The sequence below is a fragment of the Brassica napus genome, chromosome C2, assembly GCF_020379485.1.
Source record: "Brassica napus cultivar Da-Ae chromosome C2, Da-Ae, whole genome shotgun sequence".
Classification (NCBI taxonomy): Eukaryota; Viridiplantae; Streptophyta; class Magnoliopsida; order Brassicales; family Brassicaceae; genus Brassica; species Brassica napus.
This window is the reverse complement of record NC_063445.1, coordinates 38,428,324-38,447,965: the sequence shown is the minus strand read 5'-3', so window position 1 is coordinate 38,447,965 and position 19,642 is coordinate 38,428,324. Positions and strand designations below refer to the sequence as shown.

The following is a 19,642-nucleotide window of genomic DNA, read 5'->3' as shown; positions in this document are numbered from 1 at the left end:
ATTTGAATTCAGCTAATGAGGAGATCTACATGCTTTGGCATCTTTCCAGTCTGTGCAAGCCTGTCCAGACCTTTATCTCTCTTCCTGCACTTCATTGCACTTCGTTGCACTTCCCTGCACCTAACTGCATTTTACGCCACTTCATACATTTTACTGCATTTCTCTCAACAAGCACCTCTCATCTCGCAAACACTTTATTGAACCCCAAAGCTTTTTATTTTCACTTCTCAGTCTTCATCTCAAACATCATGCAGGTGAAAGTTAGACTGGGATGAGTTATATTTAGGTGAGGATATTGATATCGGTTGCATACTTATGAAGAATAAAAATTTACTCAACTATCCGCAATAATGACGTGGTCATTGTCGTAATGAAAGTCAAACCATAAGGAGTAAGTTTAATATACTAGGAATCCAAACAATTTTACTTAATCTAAGCTAAAGAAAGAGGTTTTAAGTAACCAAATCCAAAATGCAATTATCAAAATTCAAAACAAATTAACAATCTGCCAAACAAAACAAGATAAGCATTACAATAGGTGTCAACAACTAACAAGATCACAAATCCAATCAATTAACAAGCGATGGAGAAAGAAGACAAGCTCATAAGTATAGATTACTGATTAGGTGATCAAATAATAATTTAGGTAACAAACATTCAGTGTTAATCCTTAGGTATAGAAACACACAAGAGGGAGAAACGCTCAGATGCCATTAATGAAGTGAAATTCATTCTGTCGTACTCTTATTTATTCTCAAATACTCGTGCCTATTCTGATACTCTTCATATGGATGGGCAATGTCGAAAGTGCCCCTCTGTACATGACCAATCAAAATCGAACAAAAATCAGGGTCTTAATTTATTCATTTTATTCGGGGTTTATATTTTTTATTCTTTCTGTCTCCGGTGGTGGCGTGTCTTTCTCTCTCTCTCTCTCCTTCGTTTCTTGGTTTCACGGTTTTTTCGCGAGAGCGCAAATCAGCAATTCAAAATCTGCGGCTTGGATGCTGAATCATTGAGCAGCAGGCCCGGAGCAATTGATCCCCAACCTAGGTCAAATCAACTTCAGGTAAAGCAATATCTTGGTCTTTATCGATGATATTAGATAGATTTCATATTTGGGTCAATTGAATCGAATTAGGGAGGAATGGGAAAGTTTGGATTGTATGTATGTTAGGAAAGTGGATAATCAACAACTGGAACGGAATGTTGGGAATCAAAGTTGCGAATTTTGAATCATGTTGGGATGTTGTCGGAAATGGCTAGAGTAGAAAAGTGTAAGTAGGTGAAATTTTACTCCGTAACAAAAAAGTGTAACAAGGTATAACTTCGTATAACTTCAACAGCATAACTGTATAACTAGGTTTAACATTGAATGGTTATTTTTTTTTTGTACAACAGACAATGGTTATTCTTCTACAAACATACACTTCGACTATGATGGACATTATGCGAAATCTGGAGATGAATATGAATGGATTCCAAGCGATAGTCGTTTGTATGCTATATCCTTTAAGACATCATCATTGGATGAGATCACTTATTCATTTTTGAAGGAGAGGATATGCAAGAAGATGACCATTTCCCGTGTACGAAGAGTCTGAAACTTACATTCCACTGGTAGTAGTACCTAAGAGGCAATCATATATTTTGGATGATGAAGATGTGTTTGTGTATTTGACATCAGTGGATAAAGAGGAAAGAAGAAGTATTTTGCATGAATAGGTCATCGAAGAAATGGAAATAGTTCCAATAACGGAACAACAATCAAGAGTTGAGAAAGAAAGCTCATATAGTAGGAACTATAGTGAGCTTGTGAGTGGATTACCAGAAGTTGAAGGTAATTCGGGTGCACTCACTCTGTTTACTCCCATTGAAGAAGCGTAACGATATCTAGAGGGGATTGAGCAGGTGGAGAATGTTGTGCATGGAGAAGCCGAGGAAGGGGGCATTGGTATGAGTTGGACCCCATTTTGGTCAATGTGTAAATGGGCCACGATCAACTGAATGGGCCGCGAAGAGTTAAAGCCTACAGCGAGCACTCGAGCTCAAAACGGAGACTTCAAAGATCCAGAGATCGCGGAACGATTGCTGAGATCGCGGAGCAGTTGCGGACATCACGAGAGCAGGATGTTATATTAAGAAGTCGACGCATAAGGAAGAGACACGTTGAAAACCCTAGAGAGAGCTACACCCACACTTCGACCTTGTTTTCATCCATCTTTAGATTTTTTTCTCTTAAGCGATCTCATTGTAACATTCGATCTTGTTTTACTCATTGTATTCGATCTTATTCAGCAATAAAGTCCATTTTTGCCTACCAGAAACTGATTATATCGTTGTGTTCTAAAGATATATCGTTGCCTACATCATTTATCTTCTCCTGATTAAATTCCCGATCACTATCAAATTCTTAGTGTAGATTTTAGGATCTACATTTTGGCGCCGACTGTGGGGAAGATAAACGAAAAACACTTTTGCTAAAGAAACCGATCTAAGTTTCCTAAGCGCGACTATCGATCCCAATCAAACTATCGGAACCACGCCATCAAGAATCGACAACGTCGATCCTACCGGATCTAGCTCGAGAACCGAAACCTTACCTGTGGGACCAACGGGCACCGATGGGACGACTGGAACGACCCATACGCAACAAATCCCTCCAATCGGAACCTCGAACCAAGAGTGATCACCAGTCCACGATCGATCCTCGCCACCAGACCGAACTGGAGCTCGAGTCTGGAATCGCTCCGGAGAAAGACAGGCCACAAACGACCTAATCCGACCTAAATCGTCCAGACCGATATCTCCGACCCCGCTAAGACAGACTCGAGAAGAAGTGACCAAGCTTCGGGGAATGGTATCGTCATTAATCGATGAAGCCTCGCAACCAAAAGGCAGCCTATTGCGCCTTTGCCAACCGACTGGACCATGCCGAACGGGAACTCCTGGAGCACCGAGCTAATGCCCGAAAGAGACACCAATCGCCTCCCGATCCATTATGAGAAACGCTAAATCCTCAAAACGTCGGAGCCTTCGGTACACCAGAAATCCCGAGCGCCCGATCCGGACGCTACACGGGAGAGAACTCGCAACGACCTCCGCAGCAGAGCATGCTGCAGCGAAGTCTGAGTTACAGCGGGTTGGACGAAATAGACACTAGACTACAAGTCCAAAGAAGTACTCCGATCTAACCGCAAAACAGATAAATGGAAAGAACCGGCGAGGGTAGAAACCGAACACCGCTGCTGGGAAACCTAACCTTCGAGAATCAAACTCCATCAGCTCCGAGAACCGCCCAGCAAACGGGATTCGGCGACCCAATAGGGCAAGCTCGCGGTTACGACCCCCGAAGACCTATCGACACAGATCCTCAAAGAGAAGACCTGGGAACCCCGGGCGAAACCGGAATGTTCCAGAATTACATCGAAAGAAACGACGCCGAGCTCAATAGAATACACACCATCGTGCATATGGCGATGAGCTCCGCTCCATACATAGATATGATCATTGAGGAAACAAGGAGAACCCCTTTCACGAACCGAATTGCCAGCGTAAGGCTACACCATGTCAGAAAACTCAAATTTCCCGAGTACAATGGGAACACAGATCCGAAAGTCCACGTACGGGCCTTTCGACTAGCGATATCAAGAGCGCACCTCAACGAAGACGAAAATGAGTCCAGCTACTGCCGTTTCTTTGCCGAAAATCTCACCGGGGCCGCCCTTGAATGGTTCGCAGGCCTCGAGGAAAACTCATTCGACAACTCAAACACTAGATAATCTCAACGAAGCCACTCCTCCTCCCAGCATTACTCGATACAACCCAAATGTAGGGTCTCCCTTTAGGAAAAACCCCAACCTCAAACGAGAGCTGAAGATGGCCAGAATTCGAGACCTGCTAGAAAGATCGATTGCCCCACGAATTCAGAAGAAAGACAGCACGCGAACCCTTAATCGCAACCTGTCAAGGGGGTAGAGACAATACCAGCCAACACTCACCAAAAGATGGAATTTTCCGACAAACGACAAAGGCAAACAACGAATCGACTTTATCTACGGAGGCTCCAAATTTTGCAACTCGGTTAACTCCATCAAGGCATACCAACGAAGAGCTGAAAACAGCATAGGAGTCAGAGAGCCCCTATCAGGTCCCGACCACGAAATCAACTTCGACAAAAACGAGACCGCAGATCTTGACAAACCACATGATGACGCTCTCGTAATATGACTCGACGTCGGCGGCTGCGAATTATCTCTAGTGATGATCGACACCGGTAGCTCGGCTGATGTCTTATTTTACGACGCGTTCAAGAGAATGAGATTCACCAAAGCACTCCTCAAGCAAGTACGAACCGCTCTGATCGGGTTCGCAGGGGAAACCACCTACTCCCTCGGGTCAATCGAGCTCGCTGTAACTGCCGGAGAAATCAGTAAAATCATAGAATTCATTGTGATAGACCGTCCGGCCCCATACAACGCAATCCTTGGAAGGCCCTGGCTATACATCATGAAGGCAGTTCCCTCAACATACCACCAGTGCCTGAAAATCCCGACTCCGAAAGGAATCCAAACCATTAGTGGGAGTCAGAAGAGCTCCAGAACGTGCTACCTTGCGAGCTTCAAAGATATCTAGCAGCACTCTTAATCAGGCGACCAAGACCAACAGCAGACGTACACACGTACACAAACCACCGAACAAAAGACCCTACCCCTAGGAAAATAATCGAACTACGTTATGACTTGATCCCTCGCCGAGGGTACGTAGGCAACTCACGACACGAGTTCAGTCACCCACCAACTACACAGCTCGAAGGATACGTGCCGCAACACCCGAAGAACGCTAAATGCGATGGCATCAGCCTCGAATCGAAAGACAAGCTTCCTTCCCTATCTCAAATCTTGTAATAAACCGAAAACCAACTTTTTAATAAAATTTGGTTCTTACACTTCGCAGTTCGAGCTCGTTAGATCTCCTATATCCGAAAAATCGCGATATTCTTAGACGGCTAGCTGTAAACCAGGACCCTGATCAAGTTTTTGGCTACAATCAGCCCCGCCAACGAGCGCGGCGAAACTAGCTAACAAAATCTTTTGTTACTTCAAACGTATGTCGATAAAAGTATCTACGACAAATCGACACACGGCCTCGCGTAAACATAAAAAATTACGACAAACAACTTGAGGACTCACAATCCTCTCTTTATTACAGAGATAATAAAAAAGCAACAAAAACAATAGGGCAAACGGAAATAAAAATAAAATCCCTAAAACTACTCCTCAACATCGAATTCACCATCCTCGAACTGACCACCCGCGCACTTCGTCTCATCACCCGTGTCGTTCACCGCAGAAGGAACTTTAGCAAAGAAATCTTCCGGTAGGTCCTTCGTAATTTGAGGCAGATCAAGTTTCTCAATGGAGAAATCCGAAACCGCCATCACGTCGAGCTCGGATCCAAGCTCGACCTCTTTCGTTTGAAGACGCAACAACTCATCCGAGGCCAAAAGGTTATTGTCCATGATCTCCTTCAAGAGATCTATGTTCGCCATGACCTCCCTAAGACGAGCTTCGCAATCAGTTGCAGCCTTCTTCTTTTCCCACTTCTCCTTCAAAGATACCAGCACATACAAGTAGCTATCTGCCAAAGCTTTTTTAGCATCATAAGTAGCGCGACGAAGGTCGTCAGAGAACTTATTAGCAGAAGATTCGGCCTTCGCCTCCAAAAAAGAGACTTGCTCGAAGGCCGACTTCCTCTCGTTACTCATGACTTGCAAACGAGCCTCTGTGGGAACTGAAATTCACACCGTCGAGTTCCGTAATCGGAGGAAAGTCAGGAAACCATAACTTTCCTTGAGGTCCCGGATTCTCTGCGAGAGCCAACGACAAGTGACCAAAAAAATGCGGAAAATATAAAAAGATAACAAAACAAATTTATAGAAACGGTAGATCTTATTTTGAATCCGCATAAGAGCGTTGCGATCATTACAAGAGATTATAAAAGCTTCGGCCGCAAGAGCTGTCAGCGAATTACCTAGCTCTAGAAACCTAAAACCTTAAACCTAGTTGAGTCGCAGCTCGATAACAGTAGACGGAAAAGATATGAAAATGGTTTTGATTGATTTCGGAATGAACCTTATGAAAGGCTGCCTACGTACCCCTTTTGATGATCAAGCCGAACGTAGTTCAAGAGTGAACCAAGAGATCGAACTGCTTGTGCGCGTTCAACTAATAATCGGGTGCCAGACATAGAAACGAGCATGTCGAGAATAATGCCTCAAAGTTTCTAAGTGCCGAGAGTTCTCTCTTTGTGCCTCTCATCTAGGACTCCTTATATACTCCTCCAAGGTCGATTTTAGCTTTTCCCTTCCTGCCCTTAAGCCGTCTTAAGTGAAAAATGGAGGTATTCCATTTTTTTCCGATCTTCATGTTTATCCGCGGAAACTTAACATTTTTTCTGCGGAAACTTATCTTTATATTGGTTTTTATAATAGAAACATAAACCGCCATAGTATCTACGAGCTCATTCTTAAAGAATCGTAAGTGGGCTTGTAGTCGTGTTTTAGACCTCGTTGGGCCGTCTTTCGACATAAAACGTTTGTTACGATTTTCTTTTCGACAAAAACAAGTTCTCGCGGTTTTCATCGTATAGTTTCAAAGGTAACTTTGATCGGAATGATGTGAGAGATGATATGGCTGTGGTACATGGGAGCTAGCATTGAGGAACAGACGAGAATACACGAATTTGGGTCGTACCCGTTGAACGATGTCCGAGACAGTTCGGTCGCTACGTAGCAACCTGGTCCGCGCTGGATCGGTCGCTATGTAGCGACCGAACGAATGGCTTGGTCGGTCTCTATGTAGCGAACAACTCGTTCGCGGGTCGGTCGTTATGTAGCGACCGACCGAGTGGCTTGGTCGGTCGCTACGTAGCGACCGACTCGTTCGCAGGTCAGTCGCTGCGTAGCGACCAACCAAATGGCTTGGTCGGTCGCTACGTAGCAACCGACTCGTTCGCGACCGACCGAGTGGCTTGGTCGGTCGCTACGTAGTGACCGACCGAATGGCTAGGTCGGTCGCTACATAGTGACCGACTCGTTCGCGGGTCGGTCGCGGGTTGGTCTCTATGTAGCGACCGACCGAGTGGCTTGGTCGGTCGCTACATATGACCGAATTGCTTGGTTGGTCGCTACGTAGCGACCGGCTTGGTCGCAGACCGGTTGCTTCGTGGCGACCTTGTCTAGATCTTTATTTGACGTTTCATGAACGTGTTTTTGGACTATTGGTGTTTAGTTTCGACGAATCAAGCGAGATTAGTGCAAGATTTTACCGCAAAGTTCTTCGTAAAGATCTCTTTACGAAGATTTCTTTTCGTAAAATTGTTCATGCTGATTTTTACGGGGACTTCCAGACATTGATTCCGTCGTGACCGATTTTGACTCCAACAGTTAGCCCCCCAGCTCGTTAGAACCATGAGCTTCTAGCGTGAGGTTCTAGCGAGTGGCTTGGCAAGTTAGGCAAGTTAGGTAAGTTAGGCGGAATTAATGGTTGAAAAGGTTTGTGGTAAGTGGTCTTTTCGCTCTTCTAAGAATGGAACGCGATAAGATTGGGGCTGCACCTTATGACGGCTGCCTACGTACCCTTGTTGAAGGGATCAAGCCTTTCGTAGTTCGTCTTGGATTTAAGGTTCTTATGACCTGTTTTCCAGCGAGACCTTTATGGTCTAGTTTATATGTAGAGGTTATGAGGCATGTTGCTGCCGATGGCATTTTATATGGGTGTAGAGGGAAGACTACGAGTTGTCATCTCGTAATCTAACTCTGTATGAACTGCTATTTTCGTGATCTGTTTCGAGAGTTTTCGGCAGTGTGTAAACTTGCGGGATTTCTGAAGACGCTCGAATATTGTCCAAGAGACAAATTTTGGGATCGTATCAGGGTTTTTGATACTATGCCTAGAGATGTTAGAGACCAGTGTGCTGGGTTTAGGGCAAGACCTAGGTCTAATCACGGCTTTAGGCGGTGCGATGACTACTTCGACTTACGTTTCATGTATCGTTTTCGACCTGATTCCATCCGGCTTTAAAGTCCGTGATATGTTCTCGGCTTACGTGACTTGTATGGTAGGAATCGAGCATCTCTTCGAGGACAATTTTTAAGTCTCCCGAAAGTGCTGACCAAAATTTCGGATTTTTTTTATATAGCGCTATTACCCTTGTGTCGGGTGTACGAGAGCTATCTCTATGAGATGGCTAAGTCTATTTAGGATGTTAAGAGTTTGTTGTGATCAGCAACAAACTTATAGGTAGATATTACCGTTTTTGAGTCTTCGCGAAGAATACGTGTTTGAGAAGATGTTAGTATGTATGACTGTTTGGTCTTCCAAGAAGGTGCCTATATCGAGGTAGGTAATTTTGTCGAAAAATGGTTCTTCAGGCGTCTGCGACGTCTCGCAATGCTGAAGATTGATTTTTTCTTTCGTATGTCCCGTTTCGTGCTTGAAATGTTCGTGGGCTTGAAGATGTTTCGCGATATTGCAAGGGTTTAATCTTAGCCCTGCGTTTGAGAAACATTCTGGTTTGTCTACGGATGTTCGCAGCCAAAATTGTTGTTCCGGTTTGGATGCAAATAATTTGATTTGCGATCGAGGAATTAGGACTGAGGGGTTGTGTAAATTTGTCCATGGGAATAAGTGTTTTCCTTCATAGTGCTTTTTGAAGTGTTGGCCTTTCGAGATCTATTTCATGCATTTTTGAGGATGTTTCGTATAGCTCTAGTAGCTTTGTTTCGAATTTTTCCTTACTTGCCGCGTATTATGGGTAAAACATAGCGGGCTTAAAGTGAATTGTGGAATGTATCGAACTTGGTCGATTGTCGACAAGTTTTGGTTTTCCGTTAACCGTTTGGTTGTTAGGACTGAGTTTCGTTACGAAGAATTTATCAAATGATTTCCGACTGTGGGCTATACGATAATTATTCTCTTAATAGTCACACGACGTTTTTAGACAAATCGTAGATTTTCATTTAGCCGTTAAGTGATGGACCGATGGTTTCTCAAATAGTTTGGCTTGGCGTGAAGGATGTGTTCACTTAGATAGCCAAGGATGTTGTAGGTCAAGGATTAGACCATGGTACTTTAACATTTAAGGTCATGTTAGTTTACGATCGTCCTTAAAGGGGATGGCAAATTATAGTTTGGACCTTTACTAGAAGGCGTAATTGACCGAGGGCCAAAGAGCGCTTGTCGAGATTGATAGGCCAAGTTTGCCAGAGTAATCCTTGTTAAGATAGCTGATAGTCATAGAAAACAATTATATGCTTTAGGTTTCAGTTATACGATGAATGTTTCGTATAATGTTACCTATAGTCTTATGAAAATTGATTTGTTTTTGTCTGAGGAAGACGTAGCCTATGAGGTTTGATACAGAACCAGTGCGGAGTCAGTTGCGGGACGATTGCCTGCTCGGATGTGACCGAGGGGAACGAAATGCAGAAGCCAGTGAGCCGCATGGCTAAAATATGAGTTCTATTAAATCGTAATGCGAAGAGATCTCTTTAGATTGGTCATCCAAAGTCAGATTTTACAGCTTTGTGTTTGCTATACAAAATATACTTCTTCGTAAAACCAGTTATGTTTACTTTCAAAAGTTTCTTTGTAAGACTTGGTTTAATTGTACGAAAGATTTTTCGTGTAAGTAATGGGGACCGGGTTTACGAAGACTGTAAATCGGTGATATGTATACACATGTCAAAGTAGCATTTTTTCTGCGTGTTTTACGAGAAATGTTTCTGCTGTGGTTTCGATCTTAGGTGAAAGTTGCTTGGAGTTACTCATGTTGTGTTACCGAAGTTTATTTCACTACGATCTAGTCGCAGAACGTTTTTCATTGGTTTTTTGAGAGGATTCTCATGACACATTCGTTTCTGGAACAAATTGGTCAACCAGAGGTAGATCTAGTCAACAATCCGGAAGAAAGTGTTCCCTTTAATGTGCTTGATGCTACATTTATTCTCGAGTTTTCTTCATCACAAATGTTCTCGATGCTTTTCCGTGACTCACTTGGTTCAACGGAAACTGAAAGAAATGCTTTGATGCTTGACGATTTCTCGTAGAAATTTTTATACGAAAATGGCTTTATAAAACCAGAAAGGGCTTCAAGACTTTGGCTAATCGTCGAGTTTCAGTTTGATATTGGTGCAGGTTTTCTATACGCATGATTGCGACAAGAAATGTTGAATAGTCTTTTGAGATATGTTCATGATCGTCTGGATATGTTAGCGTTGAGACGAATTTTAGATTGCCGTTTGCTTTTTTGGGACGATTTATGGAGGCATTGTATTGCCTAAATGTTTTTCTGCCTATTGTTGCGAGAGTTTGCTTTGACGAAAGTGTTTTCTTGATGGCAAGGCAAAAGTTTTTAAAGTTTGAGAGTATACGAGTATAGTATATGTACCTACTCCCCCCTTTTTTTTACGAAAGAAAACGGCTGAACCGATACTTTGAAGGGTTGTGTACGTTTCTTCTTCTAAGGATTGGAATGATCGACAGTCTTGGTCGATTTAAAGACGACGCTGGGACTGTGATTTGGATGTTGACGACTTGGCACTACAAGAAATATGAGTATTGGTAGCAGTTCGCAGTAGCACGGATTCACCAACTGCTACCAAAAGTCCCAAAATCAGATCACAATTCTTTCGTAGCACTAAATTCGCGCTAAGATAAAATTTCATTAAGCGGGAAAGCAAAAATCACTACTATAGCTGAAAAATTATTTTAGAGCCAACACTTAACCAAATTTTTGGGTTTTTTTTACTTCTTACTAGGTGATACCCGCGCCTTGCGCGGGATGAATAGACTAAAATATCGAAGTTATATTGTTATATTTTAGTTGTCCAGAAAAAAATAGTGTTATATTTTATTAAAATTATATTGGTTCTGGAGTACATAAAAATTGTAGAAGAATAAAAATAAATTGAAGTAAATAATATTGGGTTAAAAAAGCAAATAATATGAATTTTATAATTTAGTGGACTGATTAGGACTCAAAATTGTAAAAGAGACCAATTATTAAACCTTAATATCCATTATGAGTCAAAATACATGGTTTGGGTTAACTCTTAGTCACTTGAGATATCCATATTTTGTGAACTAAACTCAATCACAATACCTAAGAAGATTGGAAGCTGAATCGAGTGACTCAAATCTCGGGAAATTTGAACCGATAGATTGTAAATTGACAAAGGCCCTATCAACAAATCTCCATATTTAAAAGAAGTCCATATTAAATGATATTTGACTTCAAACTTAACCAGAAATAATTAAATAAATTTCCAAATTTAATGTTTATCACCATTTATGTTAATTTCGTAATAAAAAAAAATTGTTGCAAAAGTTAAGGGATTCAAAGAAATTTATTATGTCATTCCTTTTTGATTTTATTTTGCAATCACTCAAGATTAGGTTTAACTTTTTTATATACAACGTTTTGATTTTACAATATAATTGAGTTTATATTGTCCATGCATAACATGAATGTCACATATCCCATAAAATACATATAATATCAGCTTCTAGGTGATCTTCCGTGCCCTGCGCAGAGTGAGTTTATTTAAATAAAATTTATAACTTTTAATCTATATATATTTGAAATGTGAAAGTCATTATAACAAATATATACATGTTATATAATTTTAGATGTAACGTCTGATATAGAGATCAATATATAAATTATGTTTGGGCTTTTCCATTTGATGAGGTGTTGGAATTGAAAGAAATGAGTTTGTTGACGACTAAAAGAAATAGTTTTACTAATACTTTTAGACTTATTCTTTGGTTCACTCCTAGGGTGAACATCTAGGTTTACCAACCAATAGGATTTCATTATTTCAAATTTGATATCTTTTATAAAAGGAAACAAAATATTGTCAAGTTATATTATGTTTTTAAAATAAAAAGGTAAAAAGAAATAAATAAATAAAAGTAATAATTATAAAAAAAAATTTAACATCGTCAGGAAAAAAACTAAACCTTAAATCCTAATCCATAAACCATAAATCTTAAAACTTAAACCCTTGGGTAAATTCTAAACCCTTAGATAAATAATAAACTCTAAACCGAAAACACTAAACACTAATACACTCGAGTGTTTAGGGTTTAGGATTTAGGATTTTATTGTTTAGTGTTTTTGATTTAGAGTTTATTATTTATCCAATGGTTTAGGGTTTACCCAAGGGTTTAAGGTTTCGTATTTAGAGTTTAGAGATTAGGATTTAGGGTTTAGTATTTTGCTAACGACGTAAAAAATATTTTTTTAATATTTTCTTTTCTGTAACTACTATTTTTTTTATTTTTTTATTTTAAAAATATAATATAACTTGACAATATTTTGTTTTCTTTTTAAAAAGATATGAATTTAAAATAATGAAATTCTAGTGGTTGTTGAAGAAGAATAACTCATACTTTTATATGTAATAGTTTTAGTAAAAAAAATCTGACTCTTTCAAAAAAAAACCATAATTGTCTACCAATAAAAGTAATCTGATAATCATTCTTTGCTTGCAGATCTTCTATATATTGAATATCATTTACAGCAACCAAATCTCCACAAAGGTCTTGTAGAAACATGGAACAGTGATTTATCATGATTAGTTCGACTATAGATGATAATATGACAACTAAAGTATAAAAACGATTGCATCAAAAAATTTTAAATAAATTGCTAAATTAGTGGTACATATCACATTAATATTTTCCTTAACACACATTATAATCAATGGTCATATATGTATATAGGATAATATCACTATATTGAGTCAAAGATACACAAATTATTTTCGCTAAATTAGTGATACATATTACATAAATACTTTCCTTAACACACACTATAATTACTACACGAGTCACATATATGTATACAGAATAATGTCGTTATAATAAATATATGGCTATAATTAAAAACATTGCATATATAGAGTTACCTTTTACACACCTGTTGATGCAACATATAAATAGATGGCAATGGTTGTTCAAAAAAAAAAAATAGATGGCAATAAAAATTTATAAGATTACAATTTTTTTTTGAATTTAACTTCGACACCACTCCAAGTTGGTACATACTAATGAGACCCAAATAATATTTCAGGTTTTTAAGATTATTAAAAATTGTCTAAATTGCGTTAGACTAAATGTCTATCTGGTTTCTTCTAACTACAATAAGCATATTCATCAAAGACAACAACAGTTTTGATATAGTAAGCGTATCGGTTCATATTTGATAACATAACTGTTGAGTATACCCTAATGTTATATATTTTTAGTAACAGATACTTTTTTTTGTCTTTGGTTTCTTTGTCTTTCACGTAACTTTAGTGTATATGCTAATGTTATATATTATTAATAACAGTGATTGTTAGCAAAATAATTTTTTCACGATATTACCAAACTGTTATATATTATTTTACACGTTTTTTGTAGTTGTCATCCTCATATGGATTTTTTATTGTGTTAGTGAATGAGTAAGTTTTGGTCATTGAAATTGAAATGTCGAGTTTTTAACATAGTGTAGTTTACATTATATAACATAAATTTGTTTATTTCAATGTACATGATGAATACGTTTTCAAAACTTAATATATGGCTCAACGATTATTTTAGAACACAGTTGTTATACCATAGATGAATCTACATAAAATTCCGGATTTGGTTAAGACAAATAAATTAGTTATTTCAGGTTTAGCTAATGGATGTCAGATAGAATAATTTCGGTTCTATACCAAACATATAGTATAATTTTGCCTATTTATAATAAGTAATGGCATTACATGTAATTGATCTAGGCAAGAGAGGGCTTTTAATGTAAGGTTGTGAGAAGAGTCCTAGTGATGACACCTAAGTAAAGGCATTTTGGTTAATCACACATGAGGGTAAGGTTATTTAATAAGAGTGCTCCTCAAATAATATAAAAGGGATGAACCAAAAAAAAAACAATTCTCTTTTCGTTATCTCTTCGATTAAAAAAAATAAAAAATCTTATCTCTCGTCGTCATCTCTGTCCTTCTCGAGTCTCATCTATGCGTTTCCCCTTTGCTCGATCTCGAGCTCCGACCACCACTCTGTGGTCTCCACTCACTCGCAATCGAACACGGTGGCGCCTGAGTCCGTGACCAAACCACACCACGATAACATCTCCGTCTTGTTTCGTTCCCGTCGTCACCGGAATCATGCCTCACACCGTCAGAATCAAAGTGGAGAAGAGCAACAATGGAGTTTCGGCAAAAGGCTTGACTCTTAAAAACTTTCGAAAATCGATTCATGGTTCTTGTTGTCTCTGTGCGTTTTCAATCATTATAGGAACACTTCACAATCGATTCTGGGTTAAGTCTCTGTGTTTTTATTTCTTCTTTTTCTTTCTCTCTTTGGGTAAATCTATGTTCTTTGTAACTAACTCTTATGTTGCGGAATGAGAGTCTATAATCATGGCGTTTATTAGTGTTCTTATGAGTGTCTCTGACTCTGATGTTGTAGGTGTCTTTCAAGATTAGGGTATGATCCAAAGCGGATCTGAGAGAAACAGAGGATGAGCTCGTTAAAGTGTTGGCAGGTTTATGCTTCACTTCCATTCTCTTGTGTGAAGTTTTTACTTTCAGTCATGTGTTCATAATGATGCTATGGTTACAAAGAACTTGTTATTTTGGTTTTTGAAGTTTGCCAGTATCAGTAGAGAAAACAAGCGTTACGGAGTCCCCCTACTGCTCCTCCTCGTATTCCTGCTGGCGCTTGCAGTGGAGCTGCTGTTGCCGTAGAAACTAGACCTGCTGATTGTTGATCAAGAAACTCTTGAAGGAGTAGTAGAGATAAAGAGTGGAGTAGCGGTTTGTGTTGCTGTTGCTGCCTGGTTTGGAACGGCTAGGCTCATAGACAACATTGAGATCAAGAGATGGACCAACTTATGAGCTATCTCATCAACTTATAAGCTGTCAGATCATTGGTTTTATAAACATTTTTGGTCATGGTTCCTGCAACCAGATTACAACGTAAAGGTAGTTATTGTATGATCTTGGTACTAAATGGGTGTGATGCGGTTGGCTCGTCCACTTTATGATGTTGGAGATCCTTTTCTTATCTAGCACTGTCTCTCATGATGAAGTGCAGTAAGAAGACAGAGAGGCTTGCTGTGATTCAAAGGCTTTAACAGATTAGAGAAAAGTTCATGTTTGATTTTCTTGTTGACACGGTGAAAAAACAAGAGAATTTATATGGTTCATAATGATAATTAGAGTTTGTAGTTATTATGTCTGAGTGTAAAATTAAAGTCTGAGTGTATTTTAATTTATATTTTAATTAGATAAAAAAGGTTTGTATTTTAATTTATATGTTTGATTAAATCAAAGGATAAAAATGATAATTATACTTTTAGATTAAGTTTAAGACTTGAAATTAAATAATGAAAAAAAAGTTATAAAATTTTTAGTTATTGTTGGGTATATGATTAATTTGGGGTTTAAACCCTAACCCCTAAACATAAATTTTAAAATTTTAATATTTTCATAATATCATTTTAAAAATATAATCTCAAATTTAAATTATAAACCTCAAACACTAAATCTTAAATCTACACCCTAAATCTAATACCCTACACCCCAAACATAAACCTTTCATCTAATATTTTCAAACTTATAATATAAACTCAAATTAGATCATTTTAAAAATCTAATCTCAAATTTAAAATCTAAACCTCAAACACTAAATCTAAATCTATACTCTAAATCTAATACCTAAACCTCAAACATAAATCCAACATACAAAGTCACTAATCTAATCTAATATTTCTATATTAATTCTTAAATTTCAAAGATCCTAATCTTATACTAACCATTACTTACAAAAGTTTATTTTAAAAATTCAAATCTTAACTTTTTATTTTTATATATCTAAACTCTAAACCTTTCATACATCCCAAACATCAATAACAAAGTCATGGATTTAATCCCTAAATTACATATCTCATATTAAATTTTAAATACTACATACAAAGTCATGGATCTAATCTTTATAAATACTAGACTAAAACCTATACTTTATAAAAATTATATATTTCTTAATTCTTTTTCAAATATTTATCCTAAATTTTAACTTAACCACAATTCTATTTCAAAAACTTCAAACCATATATTTTAAACTTAGGCACAACTATATCAACTAATAGTCAACAATTATAATATTAATTAACAGATTTTCAAAATTAAACTTTAAAGTATTAATTTTAAAATATTAATATTTTATCATCAATTTTTAAAAATTATAAACCAAAAGTCACCAAAATAGTGAAAAATGGAACAACAAAAGATAAAATCAAGAGGAAAAAAACTCTTTAGTAACTATTAAATAAAAAAGTAAGTTATAGACCAATCCACTATCATCACGCGGATCATCCTCTAAACCGTAGGATGCAATTAAATCAATTGATGAGATTGTTTTATTTACTTTTTTCTTTTTATTTTTTTTTCTCTTTCTTCTGTATCTTCACAAATCTCTTTATCTCCATCTCATCGACAAATCCCTCTTCCATTTTTTTTCCTTAATCATCTCACAACACAAACCACTCTCTGTCTAATTATCCTAAACTCAATGTCTCACTCTCCTAATCTCTCTCACACACACGACACATCTCACCAACAGAAGAAATAGGTTCCTAAGTTCTAGCTATTTTCATGTTTCTGGTCAAGATTATCATTTCAATTATGGTTTTTCACAGGAGGCGCTAAAGCAACGGTGGAGAAGCGGCAGACTCGTCTCTGGTCAAGATCTGCGTCGGCTTCACCTCCTCACCACCAACACAGGTCAACTCACTTTACCTTCCTCTTATCTGCTCTCTCCTTCTCGTCATCTTCTTATAAATTTATGATTGATTTTGCTTTGTTTACAGATTTATTAAGGAGCAGGGAAGGAGAAGCAGTGGTGTGACATAGCCAGCGTCTCCGGTCAAGCGTGGTGGTACAAGCCGGTGGTGGTCGTGCGGTGGAGATGCGAGAGCAATGTCGCGGTGTGGTGAGTGCGGCGGCGACTGAAGAAGTAAATTAGGTTTAGTTAGGGTTAATTAGTAAACCAATTTGTAATTGTAAACCATTTTGTAAGTATATACCAATTTGTAATGGTAAACCATGTAAACCAAAATTCAATTTATAAATGTACCAAATTTTTTTTTTGTCAACTAAACCGATTTAGTTATAAATTAATATATAATTGAAGTTTTTTAAAAAGAAATAAAATGTAAATTCTGGATAATTTATATATATATAATTCAATGGCACTAAAATGTGTTATTATAAAATATGTCATGTTACTTAGTTAACGCCATATAAAACTTAATAATAGCGAAAACAAAATGTTATAGAACAAATTTAATATAGCAGAGTTTAAATGCTACAATATCTATATTTATTATAGCTCATGAAAAAACGTTATAATAGAGGAGGGGTCTACCGTAGCTGCGGCAGACCTAGCTTTTGTAAAAACGCTACGAAAACCTTTTGGTAGCGTTTTCGGTGTGCTACCAATACCAATATTTCTTGTAGTGTGGGATATGTCGGCTTTAAGAAAATCGCTAGAAACGAATCGGTTTTAAGACGGCGTTCGTGTCTCTAGTTCTTTCTTTCTTTAGGAAGTGATCTGAATATGTGTGGCGATCGTTTCTCGATTTTCAGAGAGTTTAGATCGGTTTGCAAGATCTGCCTGAACAGTCATGGAACAATATACCGGGACAGGAAAAATCGCCTAAGACTTAGTTCGCTAGACTATCCACCTAGGTTTTAAGTTCCCTAAAGTTCTACGGCAGTCTCAAAGGCGTTTCTATTTCTTAGTAATTTCCTACGAAAACTCCAAGCCTGATTTCAAGTCGAAAATACCTTAGTTCTCTCGAAGATTCGGATTAGCCTCTTCTACGTTTTGCTGGCTCATTTGCCCTTACTCTTCGTGTCTGTCTGCCCATTTCGAATAGCAAGAATATTGATTCTTCCTGGACTTCTCTGCTTCCTGGCGGTGTTTAGGCTGCTGCCAATATTTGCGGTTTTCGTGATCCATGTTTCAATCTTAGTATCATTGGATTTACAAAAATAAATGAGCATCTCGTCGAGAACTTTTTTTTAGTGTTTAGGAATAGCCAGGGATGATCAAGAGGTGCCAAGGATGATCAGGAAGACTTGCTAGGTGATGAGATTTTGGCGACAGATCGAGGCGCGAGAGGAAGGATGGTGAGACCGTGGAGAGAGGCGGATGGGCGAATTTTGATTCTCGGATTTCGCTCCATCTCTTTCCTTATCCGAGATTCTTTTTCTACGATTGTTGTTAGATTTTCGAAGGTTGTCAAATGTTGCCAACTTTAGTTCTACGAAAGTTTTTTCGAAAAATAATATCGAGTTTAATTTTGAGAAAGTTATTCCGCAAAATGTTATCGATTTTAATTTTATGAAAGTTGTTTCACAAAAGGTTTTCAAGTTTTGGTTGTATGAGAGCCGTGACGAGGTTAATTATTGCAACCAAACTTAATCAGAAGTTTTTCTCATATCCGTGGAAGTTTCGAGCAATTTTTTTCGAAGTGAGATTTAGGTGACAAACATCGACAACTCGCGGAATTTTTTACTATGGAAGTGATACTTGAATTATTATGAAACCTTAGGCTTCAGAAAACATTTTAGCTGTGGGGATACGATCTCCCGTTTTGCTTTATTTAGTCTTCGTCAGCCGTTTTAGGTTTCGAGTGATTCTTTAGAAATTAACTTCGTTTCTCTGAAAGTTATTTGGAAGAAGCACAGTCGTGGGGGTTTAATAACCGATTTGCTGCGCTTCCTTTTTCTACGATAAATCTAGGGTTTTTCCGAAAGATATTCGGAAGAAGTACAGCGACGAGTTATGTACCTGATTTGTTGTGCTTCCTTTTCCCGCGACTAACCTAGGGTTTTTCCGGAAGATAGTCGGAAGAAGTACAGCGGCGAGTTATGTACCCGATTTGCTGTGCTTCCTTTTTCCACGATAAACCTAGGGTCTTTCTGCGGTTTTGGGGAGAGGAAGTTTTACTTTTCGGAAAACGTGTTTTGGTAAAACCCTTACACGTTGAGATTTCTTTAGTTCGGTAATGAGCCAAAGTTACGGGGTTTGATAAGATTTATCGGTTCCCTTTATGTTTAGAAAGAGAAATCGCGAGCTCGTTTCATTGCACTTCCTGTGGCGAAAAGTCGCGGCAAGGTTTTCGATTTTCTGAAGAACTGTGGCGTTTGCGAAAGCGTTGGCCATAGGCGCAGTGGCGGCTGGAGTTGTCTTACCAGCGATGTTGCGAACTGCGATTTTGTCTTTCGTATTTTCAGACATTGTTTTGATCAAGCGTTTTGCGGCTATGAGTTAGAGTAATCCGTACCCCCCCCCCCCCTCCTTCTAGCGCCAAACTGTGGGAACCGAAATTCACACCGTCGATTTCCGTAATCGGAGGAAAGTCAGGAAACCCTAACTTTTCCTGAGGTTCCGGATTCTCTGCGAGAGCCAACGACAAGTGACCAAATAAATGCAGAAAATATGAAAAGATAACAAAACAAATTTATAGAAACGGTAGATCTTATTTTGAATCCGCGTAAGAGCGTTGCGATCATTACAAG

The 19,642-nt window shown here is 38.3% G+C and overlaps 1 long non-coding RNA gene across 1 annotated transcript; it reads left to right on the top strand.

Annotated features, from left to right (window-relative positions):
- Positions 1-12,278: 12,278 nt before the first annotated feature.
- LOC125581849 lies at positions 12,279-17,208 on the top strand. Its single transcript, XR_007319605.1, has 2 exons — positions 12,279-16,837; positions 16,924-17,208. It is a non-coding gene; the product is annotated as an uncharacterized LOC125581849 (long non-coding RNA).
- Positions 17,209-19,642: the final 2,434 nt, after the last annotated feature.